Source organism: Pan troglodytes, chromosome 17, assembly GCF_028858775.2.
Source record: "Pan troglodytes isolate AG18354 chromosome 17, NHGRI_mPanTro3-v2.0_pri, whole genome shotgun sequence".
Taxonomy (NCBI): domain Eukaryota; kingdom Metazoa; phylum Chordata; class Mammalia; order Primates; family Hominidae; genus Pan; species Pan troglodytes.
The window spans coordinates 70,680,234-70,700,540 of record NC_072415.2 but is presented as its reverse complement, the minus strand read 5'-3'; the positions used below and the strand labels follow the sequence as shown (position 1 = coordinate 70,700,540).

The following is a 20,307-nucleotide window of genomic DNA, read 5'->3' as shown; positions in this document are numbered from 1 at the left end:
TGTTTTTTTCCACTGTTTGGCTATTATGAATAATGCTCATATAAACATTCATGTCCATGTTTTTATGTGGACCTAAGTTTTTATTTTGGAAGTGGAATACCTAAGAGTGGAATTTCTGGGTCATATGGTAACTATGTTTAACATTTTGATGAAATACCAACTGATTTTTCAAAGTCATTGCACCATTTTATTTATCTGCCCCAAATATAGGAGGGTTCCAGTTTCTTCTACATTATCATAAACACTTGGTACTGTTTGTCTTTTTATTTTAGTTATCCTAATGCTTGTGAAGTGATATCTCATTGTGGTTTTGATTTACGTTTCCTTAACGGTAATGATATTGATCATCTTTTCCTGTGCTTATCTTGTGTATCTTCTTTGGAGAAATGTTTGGTCAAATGACTTTCAAATCCTCATCAAATTTTACCTAAAAAATGTAGCTGGGATTTTTATGGAAACTCTTGTTTTGTCTGTAGATTAATTTGGGGAGTACAGAATTTTCAAGAAATTTGTCTTCTGATAATGAACATGGATTTATTTCTGTTTCTTTAGGTCTTTAATTTCTCTCAGTGATGGCTTGCAGTTTATTGTGTGCCTGTTTTGAACTTCTTTTGTTAAATTTATTGCAATTAATTTTATTGTTTTTGGTGCTATCATAAATAGAAAAACAATTCTTAATTTCACTTTCTGATTGCTAACTACGAGTGTTTAGACATAAAATTGATTTTTGTATTTTGATTTTGTATTGCTTTTAAATACTTTACTTTTAAGTCTTTAGTCTTTATTTGAACAAGTATTGCCTTTGTTAGGTCTGAATCCCAAGCTTCTGTTTGAATTAAGACAATATTATACAAAGAATTATGAGGGGATTAAGAAAACAATAAATAAACATTAGTTCTTTTGGTTATGATGCCTGCAATACTTTGACATAGAGTTTTCCTGTGCCAATTTTAGATTACCTAAGTCTATAACACATGTACTCTTCAAAGAAGGAGAAACAGCTTAAATTTCTATGATTTTTATAGTAAGTTCTAAATGTACCAAGTAAGTAATAACATTTAGCCAGGTCCCTTAAAGCTACTCTTACTTAGACACGATCACATTTATTTGTGTGCATTTTTGTGAGGTCTTGTAAATGTGTGAATCGATCAACAAGTAATATAGCTTCACTTGTTCCCTGCTGTATTCTAGGTCCTAGCCTGAGTCCTTCCTTGCTCAATGAGGAGTCTAAAGACCTTTCATGGCTTTGGAGTTAAGAGGGTGAAAGGTAAGCATAAAATCAAAAGCAAAATGATGCAAAATTGTGCCTCTTTTATGAGGGACAAAGTCACAGAACTATAAATCATTTTGGAATTCAAGAAAAAGTATAGGTCATATTTAATAAAGCTATAAAATATCCGTCTATAATTGGCATTTTCACATATTTTCATCTTATTTCTTGGTAGCATTTAACTGTTCAATACAGAATTATTGTAACAAAAATTCAGCACTGTTGAACTATCACAGTAAATCATCTGTTTAAAGGAAAATTTAATTCATAACACAGTTATTGAATGTACTTGCTGTAATTATGCAATAATCAATCCATAGGATTTGAAAGGGGCTGAATCATGTTGATTTTCAAAGTTATCCATAAATCACTGAAGTGGACTGCATGTGCTAAGGTTAACGATGTTGAATGAGGTTATTGCACTTTTAATTATGTCAATTTTTCCCTGAGATGTGTGATCTGGGCAAAGAGAATTAACATAAAGTCTGCACTATGTCCCCCCAGCTCTTGACTAAAGCAAAGGATAATTTGGATACAGCTCTACTTCCATTTCTATTTACCTCTAAATGATTTGAGGGACGAGAATAAGAGAACTGAGACTTGGAACTCCTGAGTGTACTATCTGTGAAAGATTGAACGTGTCATAAAATGCTACCAAGGCACAGCAGTGGTGACATGGCCCCAAACAGAATTTCAGGGTTGCCAGGAGGAAATTTCAAAGCTAACAGTTCAATTACTGTTTGTATTGTGAGCTCTCTGCTGCAGCCAAGTTGATTTGGTCTGCCTGGGAACACAGGACCCAGCTCAGCAAATGTAACATCCATTGTTTTGATCCAAATGTATTTCTTGCTGTCTCCAAAATCTTCCAGTCTCTCACAGATTTCTCCAAATATATCTTTATATTGGTAAATACAGGGAGTAGGAAGCACAAAAAAATGACCTTTATTTTTGCTGTTAGAAAGGTAGACACTGAGTTTACAGGATATGTTAATGCAGGCAGGCAACTTGACTGTGAATCAAAAATAATTCATGGCTAAAATTCTTATAAAATTTCTTTACTTGACAAAAATATGTCTCTTCCTCCTAGATTAATATCACATTTTCTGATAAACTCTGATCATTTTATCAGAGAACTGACATTCTTTACACTTTAGAAACAAAATTATAGAACCAAAGTATAATTTTAAAATGTCTCTTTTTTGAGTTTTGTTGAATTATTTTAAATATGTTTCATTCAAGTGACAAATTCATAATCTTTACATTTTGTTTGTTTAAAGAGCTGCAGATCTTACGTTTCTTGACATTGTCACCAAACAAATGTCTAACCATCCTTCCAGGCCCAGCTGCTGTCTCTTTGTTCTCCACTGTGCCTCGAACACAAGTGTTTGCCCTCAGAAAAGCAGAAAGACAAACTAGAAAGCACATGAACTTTGAAACAGAGAACAGTGAATTCAAAACCGTACCACCGAAAACAAAACAAAAACCACCTTTAAATTGTGTGTTCACAGTTTGTCAAGTTGCGATATTAATAATGCCAACATGTACTGTGGGCTTACTACATGCCAGACACTGTTTTAAGAGCTTAAAATATATCAACCAATTCACTGAATTCTCATACAACCTGTGAAGAAGTACCATTGTTGTTCATTATAGTGATGGGGAAAGTGAATACAGAGAGAAATTCTTAGTAAGGAGCAAAGCTAGGATTCAATCCCAGGAAGGCTGATTCCAGAATTTGTGTTCTTAACCTCTTTGTTATATTTTTTTGGTCTTTTTTGTATTTTTGTGTACATCTTCACTTTTTTATTATACTTTAAGTTTTAGGGTACATGTGCACAACGTGCAGGTTTGTTACATATGTATACATGTGCCATGCTGGTGTGCTGCACCCATTAACTCTTCATTTAACATTAGGTATATCTCCTAATGCTATCCCTCCCCCCATCCCACCCCACAACAGGCCCTGGTGTGTGATGTTCCCCTTCCTGTGTTCATGTGTTCTCATTGTTCAATTCCCACCTATGAGTGAGAACATACGGTGTTTGGTTTTTTGTCCTTGCCATAGTTTGCTCAGAATGATGGTTTCCAGCTTCATCCATGTCCCTACAAAGGACATGAACTCACTCATCATTATTTTTTATGGCTGCATAGTATTCCATGCTGTATATGTGCCACATTTTCTTAATCCAGTCTATCATTGTTGGACATTTGGGTTGGTTCCAAGTCTTTGCTATTGTGAATAGTGATGCAGTAAACATACGTGTGCATGTGTCTTTATAGCAGCATGTTTTATAATCCTTTGGGTATATACCCAGTAATGGGATGGCTGGGTCAAATGGTATTTCTAGTTCTAGATCCCTGAGGAATCGCCACACTGACTTCCACAATGGTTGAACTAGTTTACAGTCCCACCAACAGTGTAAAAGTGTTCCTATTTCTCCACATCCTCTCCAGCACCTGTTGTTTCCTGACTTATTAACGATTGCCACTCTAACTGGTGTGAGATGGTATCTCATTGTGGTTTTGATTCACATTTCTCTGATAGCCTGTGATGATGAGCATTTTTTCATGTGTTTTTTGGCTGCATAAATGTCTTCTTTTGAGAAGTGTCTGTTCATATCCTTCGCCCACTTGTTGATGGGGTGGTTTGTTTTTTTCTTGTAAATTTGTTTGAGTTCATTGTAGATTCTGGATATTAGCCCTTTGTCAGATGAGTAGATTGCAAAAATTTTCTCCCATTCTGTAGGTTGCCTGTTCACTCTGATGATTGATAGTTTTTTTTTTTGCTGTGCAGAAGCTCTTTAGTTGAATTAGATCCCATTTGTCAATTTTGACTTTTGTTGCCATTGCTTTTGGTGTTTTAGACATGAAGTCCTTGCCCATGCCTATGTCCTGAATGGTAATGCCTAGGTTTTCCTTCTAGGGTTTTTATGGTTTTTAGGTCTAACATTTAAGTCTTTAATGCATCTTGAATTAATTTTTGTATAAGGTGTAAGGAAGGGATCCAGTTTCAGCTTTCTACATATGGCTAGCCAGTTTTCCCAGCACCATTTATTAAATAGGGAATCGTTTCCTCATTTCTTGTTTTTGTCAGATTTGTCAAAGATCAGATGGTTGTAGATGTGTGGCATTATTTCTGAGGGCTCTGTTCTGTTCCATTGGTCTATATCTCTGTTTTGGTACCAGTACCATGCTGTTTTGGTTACTGTAGACTTGTAGTTAGTATAGTTTGAAGTCAGGTAGCATGATGCCTCCAGCTTTGTTCTTTTGGCTTAGGATTGACTTGGCAATGTGGGCTCTTTTTTGGTTCCATATGAACTTTAAAATAGTTTTTTCCGATTCTGTGAAGAAAGTCATTGGTTGCTTGATGGGGATGGCATTGAATCTATAAATTACCTTGGGCAGTATTGCCATTTTCATGATATTGATTCTTCCTACCCATGAGCTTGGAATTGTGACTATATATTCTTTAGAAAAAATGATCAGCTAAAATAAAATGAATTATGTCAAGGTGATTTTGAACTGAAAAATGGCTGTTAATCAGATTATCAACAAACATTTAAGTAGGAGTTTCAAAATGAAGCTTACCAGCAGTTTAAACTTAGAAGGTTTTTTAAGCTTAGAAGGCTTAAAACCCAATTATTCATTTTCATCAAAGTGAAAATAGCAAAAATATTCATAGCCATTAAAGGAACTGTAGTTTTATAAAGGATCTGCTAGAATTTATTGAGCAAAGCTGTCCATGAATTGCAGCAAAGCATTTGGCAGATTTTTTGCCATCCACACTTGAGAAGAAACCTAGCTAGCTTCAGATTTTGATTGTATTACTCATCAACAGCATGACGTTAGACACATTATTTAAACTTTAAGCCTTAATCTTCACATTCATGAAATGGAGACAATAAATCATTTAAATCATAATGTCAATCGAGAATTAAATGAGACCATGCAAGTTAGGTTAGCAAGGTAGCAAACCATGTGATACACGAGAAGTGTTCATGTAATGTTAGCTATGGTTTATGTATTTTTGGATAATTACAAAAGGGTGTCACTACAGTTGTTATTTAGGGACATTAAAATGATGTTGCAGAAAAAAATGAGTTAAATTAGGAGCTTGATACAAGCTATGGTCACTTCTAAACAAATATGTAAGGATCAAAAGGCATATATGTCAGCCCAGTTATTCCCTTCCCTCTCTCTGCTCCAAAATATACAGATTTATACATCGTAATTGTTTAAAAAAGAGAAACATGTTATATATTTTATTCTTGACAGAGATGAAATACTACAAGAGGATACTGAAACTGATTTCAATACAGGAAGTCTTTATTCAGTTAATTCAAGGACATAAAATACATGTTAAGGTATTAAATGTCCACAATGGAATTTCTCTTCACAAGAGGAGAGGTTTTTGTCTCTTATTTACTGATGTATCCTAAGCACACTAAGAACGTACCTAACATTTAACAGGTGCTAAATATTTAAACAAACGTGTGTGTGTGTGTGTATAAGCTGGATTACCTTTCATCTTACATAGCATAGAATAAGAATTAAAAGTTCTTATTCATAACATTTTTATAACATTTTCAATATTCCTTTCTTATTATCCTTAGGAATAGAATTAAGTTGATGTTTACATGGTATATTCAAGTTCACATTGAAGTATCATAAATCCTTCCCAAGCCTTTCAATTTCATCAATAAGATAGTCAACATCTTTTTGTCTTGTGGGAGGATTAGAAAAAACCATTCGCAAAAAATTTACTTTGTCTCCACATGGCTGGTAGCTTATCATGATTGTGCCTTCCATCATCATCTGTGCTTTAATCTTTGGAGCAATCTGTGTGTAAGTGTAAATATTATTATAAAGAAGTTTTACAAGTAAATATTCTTTCATATTCCAGATGGCTACGTAACTATCATTAGCTTCAAGTAAATTGTAGGCAATTTAAGACCATCAGGGATAATTTTTAAGAAATGGCTTAGTACCAAAAAGCAGCAAATTCTATATTCATATTGCAGCTCTCATTACCCCATGATTTACAATTACCAACCATAAAGTAATATAAATTTGCTAGACTGCATTAAAGAAAGGCATGTGCCATTTCCTTATATTTATATAGCAATTCAAATAGAAGTACCTGGGAAAGAGATAAAATGAAATAGAGAATGGAAAAATAGTATCATGTTTTAGTATTATTTGCATTATTTGAATCATTATTGTATATCTTGAGTTTTTCTACAAGGTCACTATTTTGCAGCAAATATAGTTTCTTTGTAAATTTCACAGAGACAAGCTCTGTTTAATTATCTTGTTCAGCTCCTAAAATGGCATCATGCAGGTGGCGTTAGAGCACATTAAAACAACTTTGGCTACTGTTACAGGGCAAAGTGACATGAACACTCAGAAAAGCCAAAGATGGCGTTCTGTAACTACTCAATCTGCACTTATTCATGGTCTATTTCTGCAAACAATTTACCTTTAAATGCTACAAATGCTATCCATATTTAACTTTCCTATAAGACTGTCTGATGGCAGTGCAGAAGCAAATATACATTTATATATATATATTTACGCATATGTAAATATATACACACAAACAATTATATATATATATATATACACACACACACAATACAATCTCATATATACACACACACACATACAATTCTATCATTCAATAGTCAGGATTTTTATTTCGTGTCCTCTAATTAACATTTTATTCAATATAACAATACTATATTGGGTATTTTTTATTATCTGCAATACTGTGGGAAATTGTTTAATAGTCTTGGCTTGCCCTCCAGTCAGGAACATGTGTAGAACTCTAAGAGGTTGAGTGGTTTGGGTGTACCTCTAGAAGCCTTCTTGCTTCTGACTAACTCAGTTGGTGGTAGCTACCCTCATGGAAGGTGACATTTATATGCTTAGAAAAAAAACTAAGAGCTTCACTTAGTCCTTGCCTCAAACCACAACATATTTAAATAAGAGTACTGTGAAAAGCAAGAAGGAAAACAAAAAACTACATTTTCTGTTACAAGCCCAGTGAAATTTACTAATGATGATAGAAAAAGTTGAAGGCCTTAAACATTAATGTCAGACAATTTTTGTTCAACTTACTTTAGGGCAACTCAAATTATGTAAAATACGTGGTTGAACTATCAGCATAATTCAGAAAGGTGTGGTAATATTATAAAATAAATATTATGATACATGATTAAGTTTAGGCAAAAGCTCATATTAAATATATGGATAGGGCCAGGCACGGTGGCTCATGCCCGTAATCCCAGCGCTTTGGGAGGCCAAGGCGGGTGGATCACAAGGTCAGGAGATCGAGACCATCCTGGCTAACACGGTGAAACCCCGTCTCCACTAAAAGATACAAAAAATTAGCCAGGCATGTTGGTGGGTGCCTGTAGTCCCAGCTACTCAGGAGGCTGAGGCAGGAGAATGGAGTGAACCCGGGAGGTGGAGGTTGCAGTGAGCCGAGATTGCGCCACTGCACTCCAGCCTGGGCGACAGAGAGAGACTGTCTCAAAAAATAAAAAATAAAAATAAATATATGGATAAATAGCATATAATGGTGGTAATGTCCACATTAATTATGAAGATAAAGATGAAATATTCTCATTGTATGACATTCATTTTAATTCTTTTCAGTATTGTTAATGGAACTATTATAAAATATCTCTCAGATTCTTGCTCAGATAATTTATGATAAATATTTTAAAATTGATAACATTTCTTTAAGTATCTCTTCTATTTTTCTTTGGAATTGTAGTTATTTATATTTTTTATTCTCTCCCACTAACTTTTCAAGCCAACTGAGGACAAGGATTCTGTCTTATTCATTTTATAACTTTCAACTCCTACTGGTACACCTGGGAAATATTAACTAATGAATAAATTAACCAAAGCGTATGAATTTCAGCTGATTGCATATTAGGCATTGAAATATTTTTTCAATATGTAACTAATGAATGGATTAATTTCAAAATGACTAATGGGTTGAGTTCTCAGTGAGCCCCATATAATTATTAAACCAGTAGCTTGGAATCATATGACCACCAATCCACTAACCAAACTAAATAGACGCATTAAAAGTCAATATTAAAATTAGAATTAAAAATACCACACACTAAAAATTAAAAAGAAAAAAAAACCTTTACCTTTCGGAGTTCTTGATCTCTTTCAAAACCTTTTGGAATATGTTTAAGCCTTGCTGGGAAATACCAGAAGCAGACATTAGTGAACTCAGGCTAAATCAAAGAAAAATATTTTACAAGTATCCATAAAAACTCCACTTAATTCTTTAGTGACTTCATTATTTCAGAAGTACTTTAATTTATCTCACTTAATGTTTATGTATTTAAATAAAGGTTTCTTTCTGTGCTTAGTACATGTCAGGGCCTGGATTCAGAGATAAAAGAAGTAGCTACTTTCCTCAGAGAGGGCCTAGTCTGGCACGGGATCTGCTTGTTTCTCCAATAAACTCTTGAGTCATAATTCTTGAGGATTTTCATATCTATGTGATCATCTTCCCCATATTTTGGTTTACAAATTCCTTCAAACTTCCATTCATCCATGCCATGACCATGACGTCAACTGTTTTAAACAAATAATGGTAGCATCAGTTTTGTATTTGAGAAAGATCACTCAAGTTGAAGGATAATTGATTCGAGGGAAGTATGATTGAAGATAGGAGAATATTAGTAAATAGAATGTTCCCATAATTCAGGAGAGAATGAAAAGGACTTCACTGAAGACATAGCTGTAGTGTAGATAGGAGTGTTTCCATTTCCAAAAGCTTCAAGGGAAAGAATTGATCAGCATGATGACGAATGTCAGGCTTTCAAGATGAATTTCAAGGTTTCTGGCTTAGATGACTGAGTGTCATTCACATAGACAAAGGATGGAAGGGAACTTAAGTCAGCTATCAAAGCTTATTTCAGAGATGAAGTTAAACTGTCAGATTGTGCGTAGTATTAAAAACAAAGAAAAGAAAAGTTTAGTTTTCACTTAAAAGCAGAGCAATAAGCAAATATTAAGATAATAACATAGAGAGAGGGAGACAACTTAGAAGAGAAACAAGGCACCTTTGTTTCTTAATAGTTACTCTTATTAGAATGATTTAATGAGTGCCAGTAGAAGGTTTATTGAGCCTTAAAGATTGATATACAATGTAATGCTAGCAAAATTCTCAAATCTTTCATTAATATCAGCTTAGTGACTTGATAACAATGTACCAAAGATTATTATAATTTAAAGCCTACCTTCTCTTATATTATCTACTGTCTGGAAATGCAATTGCCTACTCTAAGATACAGAAAAAAAAACTAAGAACAATTAAATTCCATCTTATTTAGTGTCAGAGATGCCAGAGACGCAGTTAAAAGCAAACAGTTTCATTGTTTTAAAAATGTAAAAATTGAAGGTACTCATTAACTTAGTCTTTTGGACTCTTTGCTTATAAGACAAGGAACTTAAATTAAAAATGTTTTAAAACCTAACTTATATGAGCTTAGGTAAAATAAAATACTTACAATAATTAAGTATACCTATAAGGTTCTCCCAACACATGAGATAAGTAACAGATTCAGATAAAAATACTCAGAAAAGAAAATAGAGATCCATTGAATTATCTCAAAAATTACATAAATAAAAAGCTAACAGTCCTCCTAACCTCTGCAACAAACACAAGCTTAAAGTTATCTTTTTTCTTTAAAACATTATAGAAGTATTTTGCAAGTTCCATATATTTGTTGATCTGTTCCTCAAAGCCAAGGGTTCCCTGTAAATTTAAAATAAATCAAATCAAAGGCTCAATTTAAGTAAGATACTTTAAATTACCTTCAAGATGTTCCTCAGATTTATTTAATGTGCTTTAGTATCTGTGAAACTCAGACTCATATATTCCACTGCCTGTTCAAATCTCCACTTTGATAACTAATAACATCTTAAATGACATGTTCAAAACTGAAATCCTAATGTTTCTATATGCAACTTGTTTCTACCAGTCTTCTCAATCTCAAAACATGTAAATTCTATTTTCAAGTTCCTGAGGCCCAAAAGATTGCAGTTGTTCTCACCCAGGACGCTCCTCTTTTTCTCACACTCCACACCTAATATTGTGGCAAATTTCCCTGGGCTTACCTTTTGATATGGTTTGGCTGTTTCCCCACCCAAATCTCATCTTGAATTGTAGCTCCCATAATCCCCACGTGTCATGGAAAGGACCCAGTAGGAGGTAACTGAATCATGGGGGTGGTTACCCCCATGCTATTCTCATGATAGTGAGCTCTCACAAGATCTGATGGTTTCCTAAGGGGCTTTTCCCCCCTTCACTTGGCACTTCTCCTTGCTACCGCCATGTGAAGGACGTGTTTGCTTCCCCTTCCGCCATGATTGTAAGTTTCATGGGCCTCCCCCGCCATGCTGAACTGTGAGTCAGTTAAACCTCTTTCCTTTATAAATTACCCAGTCCTGGGTATGTTTTTATTAGCACCATAAGAATGGGCAAATATACCTTCAAAATCTAATTAGAATTTGATATTTCTTAATATATTCACTGTCACTATGTCAGCCCAATCACTCTCTCCTTCATTACTGAAACTGCTTCCTAACTGATCTTTCTGCTTCTGCCTAGGCATCGATTGCCCATGTTGAGGCCATGCCATTCACATTTACTTTAGGGTTATGTAGTGTGGAGACTTTCCAGTCCTATGAGGTGGTACTTCAGTGTATTCTCAGTAATTAAGCCATCTTTGTGACCAAGGTTTACTTTATGGGTGTACAAGCTGTGTAGTCGCACAGGGCTGCTGTACTTAAAAGGGTTTCATATTAGTTGAATGATGTGCTGTCACAGTCCTGAAATTCTTTCTTTAAAGTTTTATTTTGGGCTTGTGTTTTGTAAGCAAAGTCCAATGGGACAATGAAGCATGCACATAAGCTAAGGATATACATGCAACATAAATGTCTACCATGTTTTAACACCTCATTTATACATAGCATTTGAAATGCACCATAAGCATAGTATTCCAGTGGACTCATGATACACAGGAGCCCAGTCACACTCAATGTCAGTACAATGTAAGCGTGTTGCATCTACAACATACAATACTGTAAGTGAGGATGCTGGGAGTCCCAAAAGGCCACACTTTCTGTTTAAACTAGGACTTGTTTCCAATGCAGGAAGAAAGCTGTAATGTTCTAAGAAACACTAACAGTCAAGGAACCCTTTTATATCCATTCTTACTTGTGTTACTTCTCTGTATTAACCATACTCACTCCACTCTGGCCACATAGATCTCCTGTTGTGCATTATGCAGAGTAGGCAGGCTCTGTCTCAAAGTTTTTAAATTGTGTTTCCTTTTAGCTATGCTTCTCCTAAATGCAGCATGACCTCCTCTTCACTTTTTTGAGATTTTTATTCAAATATCACCTTTTATTGGTGATGATCATTCTATTTAACATTATAAATACTCATCATCCCTAGCACTCTGGATTCTTTTTTAATGTCTTATTTTTCTCCCTAGGAAATAGGGATATATATAAATTTATCTATTTATTTAAATGATTAAACTATGTATATATGTACAAATCAAAATATGTTATAAGTTTTGATTGATTGTAAGAACGTATGATCAAACCTGGCAACTCACAATTGCAAACAAACATTGGCTTGGCAAAGGTACTGTTAGTCACTGAAATGCCTATGAATAGGTAGGATTAAATGTCAATGAACTAATTTCTTGAGACAACCACTTTATCATTTGACATTATGCCAGGTATTTTTTTTCCTGAGGGCAATTAGTTCAGGGGAAACTACTGGTAGTTAAAAATAAATCAAAACAAACTTATAGAAAAGTTAATTGATATTATTGAAAAAGAATATTCTGACTCTTAATTCTGAAGAAATGAGGCTAAGGACCACTGAAGTCATTGCCATAGAGCATATCACTCTCCGGAATTTTTTTCTGTAGAATCTTTTGGTAACATTCATGCATGTTGAAATGACAATAAAAATATTATGCCATGTGTCTATATAGTAAATGCATTTTTAAGTTTCTTGAAAAAATGTCTACAAAGATTAAATAGCAAAGACAATGGCAACTTTAGTCTAAACTTTAAGAAGTTCTGTTAGACCAGGTCCTCCCAAAAGCAGATGCCAAAATGGGATTAAAAATCCTCAAGAATTGTATTGGTGGAAGTCCCTGTGTGAAAGACAGAGGAGAGAGAGCCGATTAGACAGGGAGAGCCATCAGACAGTGGAGAAGTCTGGCTCTAAGTTAAAGGGAGGTTAAGGGGAGGTGGGGGAGCAGCATCCATGACTACCATAAAGTCTGAGGAAGATTTAGAAAGGCCACAGGTATCTTTATGCCAAGTCAGCTTTCAGAAGACTCTCCTGTCTCCTAGGAACGAGGACTGCCTTGGAATCCTTGCCAATTCAGTCACTGCCTGGAACAACCTTTCGGAAGCATAGACTCAAAGTAAATGCAATGGTGGATTTTAGAAGAGCAGATGAGGCTCTTGGACAATTAAGCTTTCTGTAGCATTCTGATGGCCAGATTCATTTCATGATTCCAGAACCTGTCCAATTCATGTAAAAAATTCATCCCAAAGTAGGCTTTTGCATTATATTTATTTTTGCATACATAAGTAATGTTTGTGGAATCTTATGTCTATTTTTTCTCTGATTTTTATAATGTCACAGTACTTTATATAATTAATTACATTTATAAGAAATCTAAATTTTATTAATCATGGCTCCTCTTGCAAAAAACAAAGTATTCATTGTGTAATTAAAGCAAACGATAACAAAATAGAATTTTTTATTTATATTTCTAGATTTTCTCTTAATGCCCATTATTTTGGCAAGAGTGCTAATGGTGGCTCACATAAAAATATTTAAATATTTAATAATTATAAATTATGATAACAAACTTTCAAGTCAACTCCTTTCTTTCAAGCTCAACACAGATTTTTACCTGAACCTGATTTGCACCATGTAGGATAGTTACTTTTGAGTAAAAAACCTTCCACTATACTGAGTTTTTGTCACCTATTCCTGGAAATAGCCTTGCATATGTAATATCTATAGATGCATCATTTTTATGCCATATTCTCTGTATGCAAAGAAAAAAAGATGAACCTGATTTCTTATCACTGTTCTGTGTGCACTTTGCCATTCTTATAGTGCTATGAATTGTATCAAGACAGCCAACAAGAACTTGTGGAAAGAAACGTACATGTTGGCTATAGATGAGTAGCCAGGTCTCATCTAAAACTCTATTGCTTAGAGTTAGTTCTCTCCATCCATCAGTAAGCTACTGTTTCTGTATCTACTTAATAGACATAATAATACCGAAACTGCCTTTGCAAAAATTATAACAGTGAGAAAAATTTAACCTGACTCCACTTTGCTTCTAACCTCCAAGCTGCCCTAGTTCTTTCCTCAGTGTAGGCCAAGCTAACTATGGGATAAAGTTTATAGTTTAACTTCAAAACACAAATGATAACAGTCTCTTCCCAAAACTAACCTTGTCCTTGCTCAAGAACTGAATCAACCTTTCTAAAACTAACAAATTAGTCACAAGGTTAGAATTATAGTTTAGGAGTCATATAGACACAAATTAGTCACAAGGTTAGAATTATAGTTTAGGAGTCATATAGACACAAATTAGTCACAAGGTTAGAATTATAGTTTAGGAGTCATATAGACAGAGGACACAAGATTTTTAGCCTCTGCAATTACTCCTAAAGATCACATCACTATTGTAAACCCTAAGATTTGTGCTTCAGGTATTTTTTAGACCCTGCATTCTGATGGACCAGCTAGGATCACCTGTGCTGATAACCCATACCAAGAAACCAGCTCATCTGGTCTTGGGACCCCCACCCAGGAAATGACTCAGCACAAGAATACAGCTTTGATCTCCTGTGACATCATCCCTGACTTGACCAATCAACGTTCCCCATTCCCTAGCCCCCTGCCTACCAAATTATACTTGAAAACCCCTAGCTTCAGAGTTTTCAGGGAGGCTGATTTGAGAAATAAACTTCCATCCTTCCACTTTGCTGGCCCCCGCAATTATTAAACTCTTTCTCTATTGCAATACCACTGTCTGAGTCCATTGGTTTTATCTGTGAAGCAAGCAAGAAAGAAGACCCTGCTGGGCAATTACAATACGTATCCAACAGAACTATTGGAAAACAAAAGCGAGATAACACACGTAAAGGTCCTAGTGCAATAGATGTTCAATAAGTGCTAGGTCCATTTTGGTGAGTTAGTTAATGTATTAATGTTTTCAAACCTTATTACCAAAAGTATTCAAAGTGAGTTACCAGTATATATATACATATATATATATATATACACACATATATATGTATATATATGTGTATATATAGACATACATATATATACACATATATATAACAGTGTTTTTTAGAAATACATATATCTGAGCAAGATGATTATAAATTTACAAAAAAGTAGTCAATGAATATAATAAAGTTAGAAGAGAAAATGAGTGCCAAGGTATTGCACACCAACTGAAAAAGGACCAATAATTTGCCTCTGTGATTCATTTTACAGACCGTATTATTCTATTTGCGTTTTGTACTAAGAATTTCATAGCCACTTAAACTAATTGTTCTGGATACTGACACCTTGATACTGACACCAGAGAAAAATACCTTGTGATTCACAAAGAGGATAGTGTATACTGGACAAAGTCCTCAGCACATGGCTATACATAATTTCACACTTTCTTTAGGGCTTTTCTTTGTTATGCCACTTGATATGGGACAACCCATGAAAGAAAACCTAAAAGTAATTCAGTCAATATAAGAAAAACACTTCATGTTCCTGCATGATTAGGGCTCTCTGAGCAAAATTACTGACAACCTGGGCTAAAGGAATAGTGAATAATGAACGAGCCTTGGAACTTAAAAATAGAAGATGTCTCCTTTTTTTCCATACCAATACCAATTTGTTTTTCACATTCTGTTACTGCTGATCCCCTTTGTGGTGGAGGCATATGCTGTCTGTTCCCACTGAAGGGGTAATTAAACCTTTGCTATCTCCCCAGGAGTCAAATATTTTCATTCTGTCTCAGAGTGAGGTAGAGACCTTTCCCTCCTCCCCCGAAAGAGTATTTGTTTGTTTGAATTCCAGAGTAAAAGATTTCATAGGACCCACCTCCCTGTACCAGCTCCTACATAAGATTCCAGTTTCACAATTTTAGGGTTTCCTGCAGGATAGTATAAATCTCCTTTGTACCTGTAAGCTAAGATGCCCTCATGGTGGTGTCCCAAGGGGAAAATAGAGTGTGAGTGTCTATGCTAAGATATTCTGTAAGTAAATAATTTATCTTTCTCTGATCTAAAAAGCTTCATGTTTATTTTAAGGCTAAAATTTTCAAAAGTATGGATATTAAAAATACATCAGTTAATTCAGTTTTATAAAAGGCCAAACTGTGACCCAGGTGACAGCTCTCTAAAACAGAGTAGAATGGAATTTATTAGTTTCACACATTACCAGGGATTTTTCCCCCTAAAATTTGTTTTATTACATTTTGTATATATGGATGTGTGTTATTACATTAACATAAAATGTATTTCTTACTGTGGGTTGTTTTAAAAAGTTCAGATGTCACCCTTTTATTGAATACACTAACAGATGAACTATATGATCCTTTAGATAATTGTATAAATATCACTTCTTTTAAAAAATATTTTGATAAGTCTTGAACATTTGTTCAAGGTTGAACCTCAAGACAAGTATTTAGGTATATACACTGTTATTTAAGCTAAGTCAAGCTGCATGCTTTGATTAGCAGCTAAACTATTAAATAGGAGAACTGGTGACCTCTTACAAAGTTGAAAAACTTTATAAAAATATTTACAAAATACAATCTGTACAGACGTGGGTTGAGAAACATTGGGATTGTCAGTGTCTGAAATTTACACAAGGCTGCATGGGTGCAAAAATTTGAGCTTTAGTCTTTTAAGTTTACCCAAAATTCCAAATTGTCCATTTAAAAAATCTTCAGGAAAAGAACTTACAGAATGCATATCTTAGAATAGTAAAAATTATCTATGAAACTTCAAAGTTTATATAATCGCTAAGTGTAATCCTGTGTTACTGATTATATAGATATCTGTATCAGAACGTTGGCTGCATAATAGGCTCTTGATAGATGATTTCTATGAAAAGCATTGTCTTCGCTTTCGGAATACCAAATTTCTAACAAAAGAAATGACTTCAAATTAAATAGTAGGGCTAATAACGTATCAAAGATGCTTTTAGTTCATGTCAAACCTTTGATAACAGTGTATATACCTAAATACTTGTCTTGAGGTTCAACCTTGAACAAATGTTCAACACTTATCAAAATATTTTTTAAAAGAAGTTATATTTATACAATTATCTAAAGGATCATATAGTTCATCTATTAGTGTATGCAATAAAAGGGTGACATTTGAACTTCTTAAAACAACCCACAGTAAGAAATACATTTTATGTTAATGTAATAACACACATCCATATAAACAAAATGTAATAAAACAAAACAAAACAGAACCTAATGTCCATCTTTCTACAGAAGACTAGGAAGGGGGTGAAACACACACATACATATATACAAAATGTAATAAAACAAAACAGAACCTAATGTCCATCTTTCTATAGAGGACTAGGAAGGGGGTAAAAGAAATAGCTTTATAAAATCTTGTCGGTTATTTCAATTAAACATAAATAATGGGCAAGAGGAGGGTGCAGAACACATAATTTTTGTTGTATAATATTTGGAGAAACTGTATCTTCAGACTCTGACCCTGAAGTAGATTGATCTTTCAGGCAATAAATAAGTATTCACAGCTGAGATTCAATATTGACTTCAGGTAGCTTGACCCATTATCACTTTCTATTAATAAAGGTGAAAAAGAGGCCTAAAAAGGTGCTAACACATTTTTATGTTTCTAACATGTTTTTTATTCCTGAAATTTCATAGAGTACATGGTAATGGTGGGACTGCCAAATATTCTTGTCACCTCAGTTAGAATTTTGACTTGAGAAACCACTTGCAATTTGCAGTTAGAAAGGTGGCAGTTTTCTTGAGAGGTATTTAGGAAAATAATGGAACTATAATTTGGGATTCATAGGGTTCTAAAAATTAATGGAATCATCTAAATATTGGATGCAAATAACTAGGACCTAAATAACCACAGATTGAATAAAGGTAAACACACTGGCAATGGAAGTAGCTTATATTTGGAACAGTTCTTAAAAATTCAAGAGCCAAAAAATCTTCTGCAGAATTTAAATTATAGTCCTTTACTTAGTCATTTATATTTTCCTTGTGACCAAAATCATAAAATGTGAGATGAGTTAAAAGATCAGTCTGTGACTTTGGCCATTTTCATATGACTTATATCATATGGCAATGACCATAATCATAGATAATTATGATTGAATTCTTGACTCTACCATAAGCTTTTATATAATAGGTGTGAGACATGAAAATGCAATGACTGTCTTCATATTGATCCTAAAATTGTAACAAAATAATTATGCTGGACATTTGACCACATTCTGATGATTTTCATAAATGTTTCCTTTCATATTCTTTTCTCTATTGTCCTTTAAAAATAACATTACATAATAAACTTTAATACCATTAAAATCATTGTTAGTAATTTTGACTCAGTATTTACTGTCACCTCTTGTCTCTGGTAGATTTGGTACAGTTTCTGAAAGGATTTCCTGTTTAAATTCTGGGTTGTTTCCTCTTAGCATTTATGAATGAGAACCATGCATACTTTCATTATGTTGATTTGTTTTTTTCAGCTTTTAAAGCTAAAATTTATAAGCCTTGTGAAGCTAAACTGTGTCATAAAAAAGTATCAAGATGCTCCAAGCTCAATAATATAAAAAATTGTATTGTATCTTAATTGAAATTAACTTGTAACAATGATAACTCTTGGATTATATGGTGAATTATAGCAATATAGTTAAGTTTATATGTAATATTTTATTTAAACTGTATTATATCTGTATAAGGAGGTAGGTACAATGTAATTGTACAAATGAGGAGCCTGAATCTGAAAGAAAGAATTTAAATTACTTGTTTAGGTTCTTTGCATATTACAATATTCTTGTGATATTTCTCAAATTTCCCCTGCTATTAGAGGTAATGAAGAGTCAAAGACACCTAAGCTTACTTATTTTAAATATAACATCATACTTTTATGTTCATTAGGACTAGAGAATATTAAACTTGAGTCTATGTTTATACTTAGTCAAAGTTACATATGTTGAAAGTGTTAATAGAAAAAGGTAGAGTTGTGTAAATCGGTTTAAGTACCAATGGAAGCTCACTAATTGACTGTCTCCTAGCCTTATTAAATCAATATTCTGGCTACTCCGTTTTTGTATTGGGCAGGTGAATACAGATGGGGAAAAGCAACTTGGAGAATTGGTGTTAATGTAAAGTTACAACCACAAATCTCAACTAGACCTTTAGCACCTCTCCACAGTCTGACTAGCGTTTCCTGGCCAATCCTCCATTGCATAGATAATTTTTCATTTGCCTCACTAAATCTCCAGTTTCCCTTCACTCCTCACAATTTCAGTAGATGATCTTGTTTCTTGCTCTTTAACAAAATAGGAAAACTCAGCAAATAACATTGTAGAACCAAGTCTACCATTCTGCCTATTTGTGTACAGTCTTTCCTCTAGTTATTAGGTAGGTGCAAAAGTAATTGTGGTTTCTGCCATTTTTAATGGTAAAAAAACAAAAATAATAGCAAAAACTGAAATTTCTTTTGCACCAACATAATACAACAGATGGATTGCACCTGACTCTAGATAGGATAAGCCCATCTAATTGTAAACTATATCACTTGCTCACCTTTTGCCTAAAACAAAGTACCCATTCCAGTTTTTCACTTTCTTCTTGCATAATGATATTTTCCATCTATTAGACTATGACAAAAAGTATATTTGTATGCTATAACAAAGCTCATCTATAAGAACAAAAACAAAAATTCCTTTGGATGTGAATTTCCCTCCAGCTACCACTGTGTCTCTCTCGCCCTTTATAGTCAATCTCCTCAAAACACTTTTCTACATTCGCTTTTTTCATTTCCTTACTTTCTATTCTCACACAACTGTTCTTACTGAGATCACTACTGAACCATGATGAAGTATTTATTTTTCAATTTCCAGTTCTCATTTTAGTCAAGCAATACACAGAGTTTGATACAGTATCATTCTTTGTTTTCTGAAATTCTTTCTTCCCATGGATTTGGTGACACCTCCCCATCTTTTCTTTTCTTGATGGAGTTTTGCTCTATTGCCAGGCTGGAGTGCAGTGGCACGATCTCGGCTCACTGCAACCTCTGCCTTCAGAGTTCAAGCGATTCTCCTGCTTCAGCCTCCCAAATTGCTGGGATTACAGGCTTGCGCCACCACGCCCAGCTAATTTTTGTATTTTTAGTAGAGATGGGGTTTCACCATGTTGGCCAGGATGGTCTCAATCTCTTGACCTCAGGTGATCTGCCTGCCTTGGCCTCCCAAAGTGCTGGGATTACAGGCATAAGCCACGGCACCTGACTGACACCTCACCTTCTTAGTTATCCTTCTATATACTTGGCTACACTTCAGAGTGTCCCTGGTTGGATCTTTTCTGCTTCTCCCTGATTTCCATGTTTTAAGTTTCATTTCCCTGCCTTCTCTTGTTTCTACCTACAGTCAGTCCCATGACTTCAAATACTATCTACATGTAAATACTTTTTAAATGTATATTATCTTCCACAACTTCCAAATTGAACCTCAATTCACTATTCAACATCTTCACTTTATTATCTGTCAGTCTTAACTTAAAAAAATGATATTTCAATGATAAAAATCAGTTCTTTCCATCACCTTCTTAAATTCAGGATATAACTCTTTTCTCCTAGTTGCTCAGATCAAAATGGTTGGAATGTCCTTTCACTCCCTCCTCCTTATACCCTACATCCAATCCATTAGT

General features: G+C 34.2%; 1 long non-coding RNA gene across 1 annotated transcript in view; it reads left to right on the top strand.

Moving 5' to 3' along the window:
- The window catches only part of LOC112206266 (uncharacterized), a 305,507-nt gene that overhangs the window by 250,527 nt on the left and 34,673 nt on the right, over positions 1-20,307 (top strand). The window contains exon 3 of the long non-coding RNA XR_008540616.2: positions 1,192-1,267. This is a non-coding gene — a long non-coding RNA (uncharacterized LOC112206266). The remainder of the gene's footprint in view (positions 1-1,191; positions 1,268-20,307) is intronic.